A 6676-nucleotide genomic window follows, 5' to 3' on the forward strand; every position below is an offset into this window, starting at 1 on the left:
AGGGAGAGATTGTGCCTTTATTGTGGCCAGGCAGGTCACTTTTTGAAGTCTTGTCCTACCCGTCCAGGGAACGTCTGAACCTTGAGGTCCTGTCCTGGACAGACCTTAGGTGGCGTTGTTTCGTCCCCAGTTATCCAGAAGGATAAGTCCCTGGTTTTGGTCATCCTTTCTTGGGCTGAGTCGTCCATCGAGATAAAGGCTCTAATCGACTCTGGGGCTGCAGGCCTGTTCATTGATGCTGCATTTGTTTCGCAGCACTCGATTCCGCTGCGTGACACTCCACTTGCCATTGAGGCTCTTGACTGGAGACCTTTACAGCCTGCCCATGTGACTCATGAGACGGTTCCATTGTCCATGGCCGTAGGGGCTCTTCCCTCTGAGATAATCCAATTCCAAGTTATTTCCTCATCCAGATTTCCGCTGGTTATTGGTTATCCTTGGTTACAGAGGCAGAACCCCTCTTTTGATTGGCTCCATGCTGAGGTTCTCTCCTGGTCACCACAATGCAGTGAGACATGCTTCCTGAAAGTATCCAAGGTCCTGTGCACCGCTTCACTGCCCTCCTTGCCGGAGGAGTACCGTGATTTTGGCGATGTCTTTGATAAAGGTCAAGCTGGTAGTTTGCCTCCACACAGGCCTTATGATTGCGCAATTGACCTTCAACCTGGTGCCATACCTCCTCGTGGCCGGGTTTACCCTTTGTCGGTCTTGGAGGATAAGGCCATGGAGTATGTTCCTGACGCACTCTCTCGAGGTTTCATCCGCAAGTCCTCGTCTCCTGCTGGTGCTGGTTTCTTCTTTGTGAAAAAGAAAAGCGGCGAACTGAGACCTTGTATAGATTATTGGGGTCTCAATCGTGTCACGATTAAGAATGCCTACCCGATTCCATTGATTACGGAGTTATTTTACCGCCTCAAGGGAGAAACGGTTTTCACAAAGCTTGACCTGAGAGGGGCATACAATCTCGTGCATTAAGGAGGGCGACGAGTGGAAAACTGCGTTTAATACCAGAACAGGCCATTATGAATACCTGGTAACGCCTTTTGGCCTTTGTAACGCCCCGGCAGTTTTCCAGGAATTTATTAACGATGTCCTCCGAGATTTGTTGCAATTGTGTGTGGTGGTTTATCTCGCTGATATCCTTATATTTTCCAAGTCTCTGGAGAGCCACCAAACAGATGTCTGTCGTGTACTTCAGAAACTAAGAGAGAACAATCTCTATTGTAAACTGGAGAAGTGCGAGTTCCATCGTGAACAGGTTACATTCCTGTCATTTCCACTGCTGGTTTTTCGATGGACCCATAGAAACTGTCGGCAGTCCTACAGTGGCCTCGACCCGTGGGTTTACGTCCTCTGCAGCGTTTCCTGGGCTTTGCCAACTACTATCGGAAGTTTATTCGTAACATCTCGTCTCTGGTCAAGCCTCTGACTGATATGACCAGAAAGGACAGTAACCCACAGAGTTTGTCCCCGGAGTCCATTAAGGCCTTTGAGACTCTCAAGGCTGCCTTTGTTTCTGCTCCTGTGTTGGCACATCCTGATCCTAGGTTGCCTTTTATCCTAGAAGTTGATGCTTCTGAGACTGGAGTTGGCGCCCTTCTGTCTCAACGTTCTAACTCTGAGAGCGCTATGCATCCGTGTGGCTACATTTCCAAGAAATGGTCACCTGCTTAGTGCAATTATGAGATTGGTGACAGAGAGCTGTTGGCGATCATTTTAGCCCTGAAAGAATAGAGACATCTCCTTGAAGTTACCATTGTGCCTGTTCTTATTCTTACTGACCATAAGAATCTTACATTCTTGTCTGAGGCTAAGCGACTGTCTTCCAGAAGGGCGCGATGGGCTCTTTTCTTGTCGAGCTTTAATTACATTGTCTCATTCTTACCTGGTACTAAGAATGTAAGGGCTGATGCCTTGTCACAACAATTTTCCTCCACTTCCAAGTCGGAGACGGTTCCGGTTCCTATGATTCCTTCTGATCGTAGCTTGGCTACGGTTCGCACCAGTCTTACTTCTCCTTTGGGTGATAAAATTCTTGCTGCTCAGGTCCATGCTCCTCCTGATAAACCTTGTGACCGCTGCTTTGTCCCAGAGAGTCTCCGTACTGCAGTGCTCCAGACTTACCATTCTCCCAAGGCAGGTGACCATCTTGGGAAGAATCAACTCATTTGGGCCATCTCCCAACAATTCTGGTGGCCTAGTCTACGGGCTGATGTTACTGCCTTCGTAGCTGCCTGTCCCGTGTGTGTGTTCAGAGTAAGTCCTCCACGACACCTTCCAGTAGGACTCCTACAACCCATACTCAATGGAGAGAGGCCCTGGACTCACCTGTCTATGGATTTCATTGTGGCATTTCCCAAATCCCAAGGCAACACTGTTATCCTTATGGTGGTTGACCGGTTCTCGAAGATGTGTCATTGTATTCCACTTAAGAAGTTGCCCACCTCTAAGGAACTGGCTTCCATTTTTGCTCGGGAGATCTTTCGCTTACATGGGCTACCCAAGGTGATTGTCTCGGATAGGGGCAGTCAGTTTGTCTCCCGGTTCTGGCGAGCCTTTTGTGCACAGTTAGGAATCCAGCTTGCGTTTTCTTCTGCATGTCACCTGCAGTCTAATGGGGCCGCAGAACGAGCCAATCAGTCCTTGGAGCAATTCCTACGTTGCTTTTTGACCATCATAACAACTGGTCAGACCTATTACCCTGGGCAGAGTTTGCTCACAACAGTGCCTTGAATTCTGTCTCCCGATTGTCTCCATTTATGGCGAATTATGGTTTCCAACCTTCCATGTTGTCCGACTCGTTTGCATTCCTGCGTTAGAGGAGCATCTCCGTGGTCTTCGTTCCACTTGGGTACAAGTCCAGGAGGCTTTGCATCATGCTAATGATAGGTACAGTCTCCATACTGACCGCAGACACCTGCCTGCGCCTTCCTACCAGGTTGGGGACAGGGTCTGGCTGTCATCTCGCAACCTCCGGCTTCATGTTCCCACCTCGGTTTATTGGGCCGTTCCGTATCCTTCGCAGGATTAACCCAGTAGCTTACTCGTTGGACCTTCCTCCTAGTATGCGCATCTCTAATGTGTTTCATGTCCCCTTACTGAAACCGTTGGTCTGTAACCGATATACCACCTCGGTGCCACGTCCTCACCCTATTCTGGTTGAGAACCATGAGGTACAATCCATTGTTGACTCCCGTAGGTTCCGTGGGCACATACAGTACCTGGTGCATTGGAAGGGGTACGGTCCGGAGGAACGCTCCTGGGTTTCATCCTCTGACGTACATGCCCCTGTCCTCCTCCACGAGTTCCATAGACGGTTTCCCCTCAAGCCTGGTAGCCCTCCGAGGGAGAGGGGTCATGGGGGGGGGGGGTAGTGTCAGGGCTGGCTTAGCCCTTCCTCCTCTGGGCTGGCCGCTCAGCTGTCGGCTAATTGCCAGCTCTCTCCTCTTTCCACAGTTACCAGCTGTTCCTGACGATTGTCGTCTGACCTGCCTATTTAAAGCCTTCCTGCTCACGCTTTCATTTGCCTTCGCGTTGGTCACATCACAAGGAACCATCTCCTGCTGTTTGTTTCAAGACTGGCTTGCTGACATCCCTCCTCGCTTCTTATCATGCTTGCAGTTGCTCTCCTTGGATCCCTGACTTCTGGCCTGGCTGATTTTCCCGATCTGGTTTATGAACTTTGGACTGGCTGACTACCCGATCTGGCTACTGGACTCTGGCTATGCTTGACTACGCTTTTTTCTATTTACCTTTTATTAATAAACAAGTGTGATTTGATTCTACTTCTGTCTCAGTCTGTTTCATGGTTTCTGACAAACACTCCCTTGGGATGTTGCTCGTCGTTGGCACATTGTGGCATTCAGTTGTATCTCACTGTGTTCTTTAAAGTGCTACTAAACCGAGGACCCTGCATTCACTATATCTGGTCTCCCACAGTACACAGAACATGGAAATGCAATTATTTTAGTAAATATAAACTGCTAAATACCTTTTCTCATCAGCAGTCGTATGACTTGAGTGTCTGGTGGTTAAAGCTTGTAGGAGGAGTTTTCTTTCTACTCTGACTGTCCTATGAGGCTGCAGGACCCCTGACTCTCTGTCTGGACAGTGTTGATTAGCCCTGTGCTGATCACATGCACCCTCCAAAATGAAAAAAAAACTCTCTGCACATGCTCATTTTGCTGTGTATTGCTACAGTGCCTCCAAGGCTTGGTACTATCAGCAGATGGATTGGGGACAGTTAAAGTAGGGGAGGACCAGAGAAGACAGGATCAAAAAGCCTTTTTACACAATACAGATGATTAACCCCTTAGGTTCCACAGTGAGTACAACAAGCATGCTTTACTGCATATACAGACTGATTTTACTCTTGTAGATTTACACTTTAAGTATAAGATGTAAGTATTCTACATTGGTAGGACCATTATTATTTTATTCATGTTTTGTTTTAAAAAGGTTATTATATCTCTGTATTCATACCTTAGATCGACCATCATTTTCCCTAAAGAAAAATGATATTCTCTCTCTCATTTATGATGGTTTTAATGAATTTATACGATTAATACATGTGTACCTTTATAATATGTTTTCGTGCAAGTGCCTAAAAAGTCCATAATCTCAGCCAATGGAACATTGTGTGTTAAAGTGTACATATAGCCTAAACGTTTTATTTTTGGATGGAGTTGAGCAGTATTAGAACCTCTGTCAGGTATAATTATATATATATATATATATATATATATATATATATATATATATATATATATATATAGTATCCCTGCTAGGCAGTTTCACCTTTTGTAATTGTCCATGGACAGAAATTGAGATGAAATCAGTGTGTCTGACATCCTGGTATTGCAGGATGCTGGGTAGGAGAAGACTTTCTACAGAGGACAGCCCTGGCTTAAAAGGTGACTACTTTAATCCTAGCAATTTTTTTTTATTATTATTAATAGACAATAACCTGCTTTAAAGGGGTATAAAACCTCTACACAAAAAAATATATATATATTATTTTATATATGGTGTGATTCTGTACTTGCCAAATATGCTGCAGAAATGTCCCTCCACCGAGTCTGACTGCATCCATTTTAACTGTGGGCAGCCGAAGCTGCTGCCTGTTCACTTCTTGGATTTACACAGAGGGAGAGGGAGAGCTGTGTATGATGTTATACGCTTAGGCAAGAAACCAGAAGTGGGCAGTATAAGGTATTTACTGTCAGGAAAAACTATCCAAAGTTAAAAAAACAAGGGCAGAAGATTTAATAGATGGGAGGAAAAAAATGACTGAAGTTCCACTTTAATATAATAATCTTCAGACTTTATAGGATGTAGAAATGTACAGTTTATTTCATACACAAACCATCTGAGTCTGCAGAGTATGGCACAACTTTTTACATCATAAAAACAACCCTAAGCAAAACAGAACTGATGAGAACCAAATTCTCACTGCAGAAGATAAAAATAAAACATAAATTAAGGGAAAAAAAAAAAAAAAAAATTATAATCCAAGAATAAAACTTTCTACACATATATAATATAATTTTTACAAACTGGTTTATATTTTTTAACATTTATGCATGAATAAAAGATATGTTTCTGAGCACACTGAAAATAAATCTGGTATAGCTGGGACCAATATTTTCTAAAAGCTGACTTTTCATGCGGTAACAATGTAACTGACAAATGTCACCTTTTTTTTTTACATCGACCTATAGACTGTGCAAGTTATTTATTTTAGGCAACATGGTCCACTGATTACCATAAAACTTAGAAAGGGAAACACCTTCTTGCACATCATTCTAGCAATTTGTAAGTACAATACAGAGACTGATCATGTGACCGCAGCAGGGAGGCATGTCTACCAGGCACCCAGTAAGGAGGAGATGACTGGAATACATGTCTCACTTTCAACAGAATAGTAAGTAGATGCAGGAGTCTGCAAGATCCTTGCAATATGTATAGTGTATATGACCTTAAAGTGGCTGTAAACCCCCCCTGACCTATTTTTACATATAGGTGAGCCTTTTCTAAGGCTCACCTATATGTACTGAAAAGATCTCCTAAACGTGCGTGGTTTAGTAGATATGTGCCTTGTAGTGCACCGATGAGGTCATTGGAGCATGCGCATCGAAGAAATGGCCCTCCGAGCCGTTTCTTCCCCAGCGTGTGCCGTGACTGGCAGCTCCCGCGTGCATGCGCTCCGGCCAGTCAAAGAGCCGAAGTCCATGGCCCCGGAAGGAAGATGCTTCCACCCACAGGGACATCGTGGGCATTGTTTGCAAGGTAAGTTGCACATAATGGGCTAGTATGCGATACATGGTAGCCCATTATGCTTTTACTTTGGAGGGGAATATAAAGGAAGTAAAACCCATCAGGGTTTACTTCCTCTTTAAAAGCGGTAGTAAAACCTGCTTGGTCATTTTTTACCTACAGGTAAGCCTATAAAGGCTTACCTGTAGGTAAGATGAATATCTCACCACATCCAAGATATTCACCATACTTTGCCGGACCTTCAAAGCTTTGTGCCAGAACCGAGAGCTCCCGCAGGCATGTTCGAGGGTGACATCATCGCGGCTCTGGCCAATCACATAGCCAGAGTGTGCGCACCCAGAAGAAAGACTAGGGGAAGATGTCAGCCCTCTCAGTGGTGACAGTACAGTGCCGGAGGGCC

Source organism: Lithobates pipiens, unplaced genomic scaffold (assembly GCF_037356315.1).
Source record: "Lithobates pipiens isolate NorthernLeopardFrog02 unplaced genomic scaffold, aLitPip1_a1.2 Scaffold_18, whole genome shotgun sequence".
Classification (NCBI taxonomy): Eukaryota; Metazoa; Chordata; class Amphibia; order Anura; family Ranidae; genus Lithobates; species Lithobates pipiens.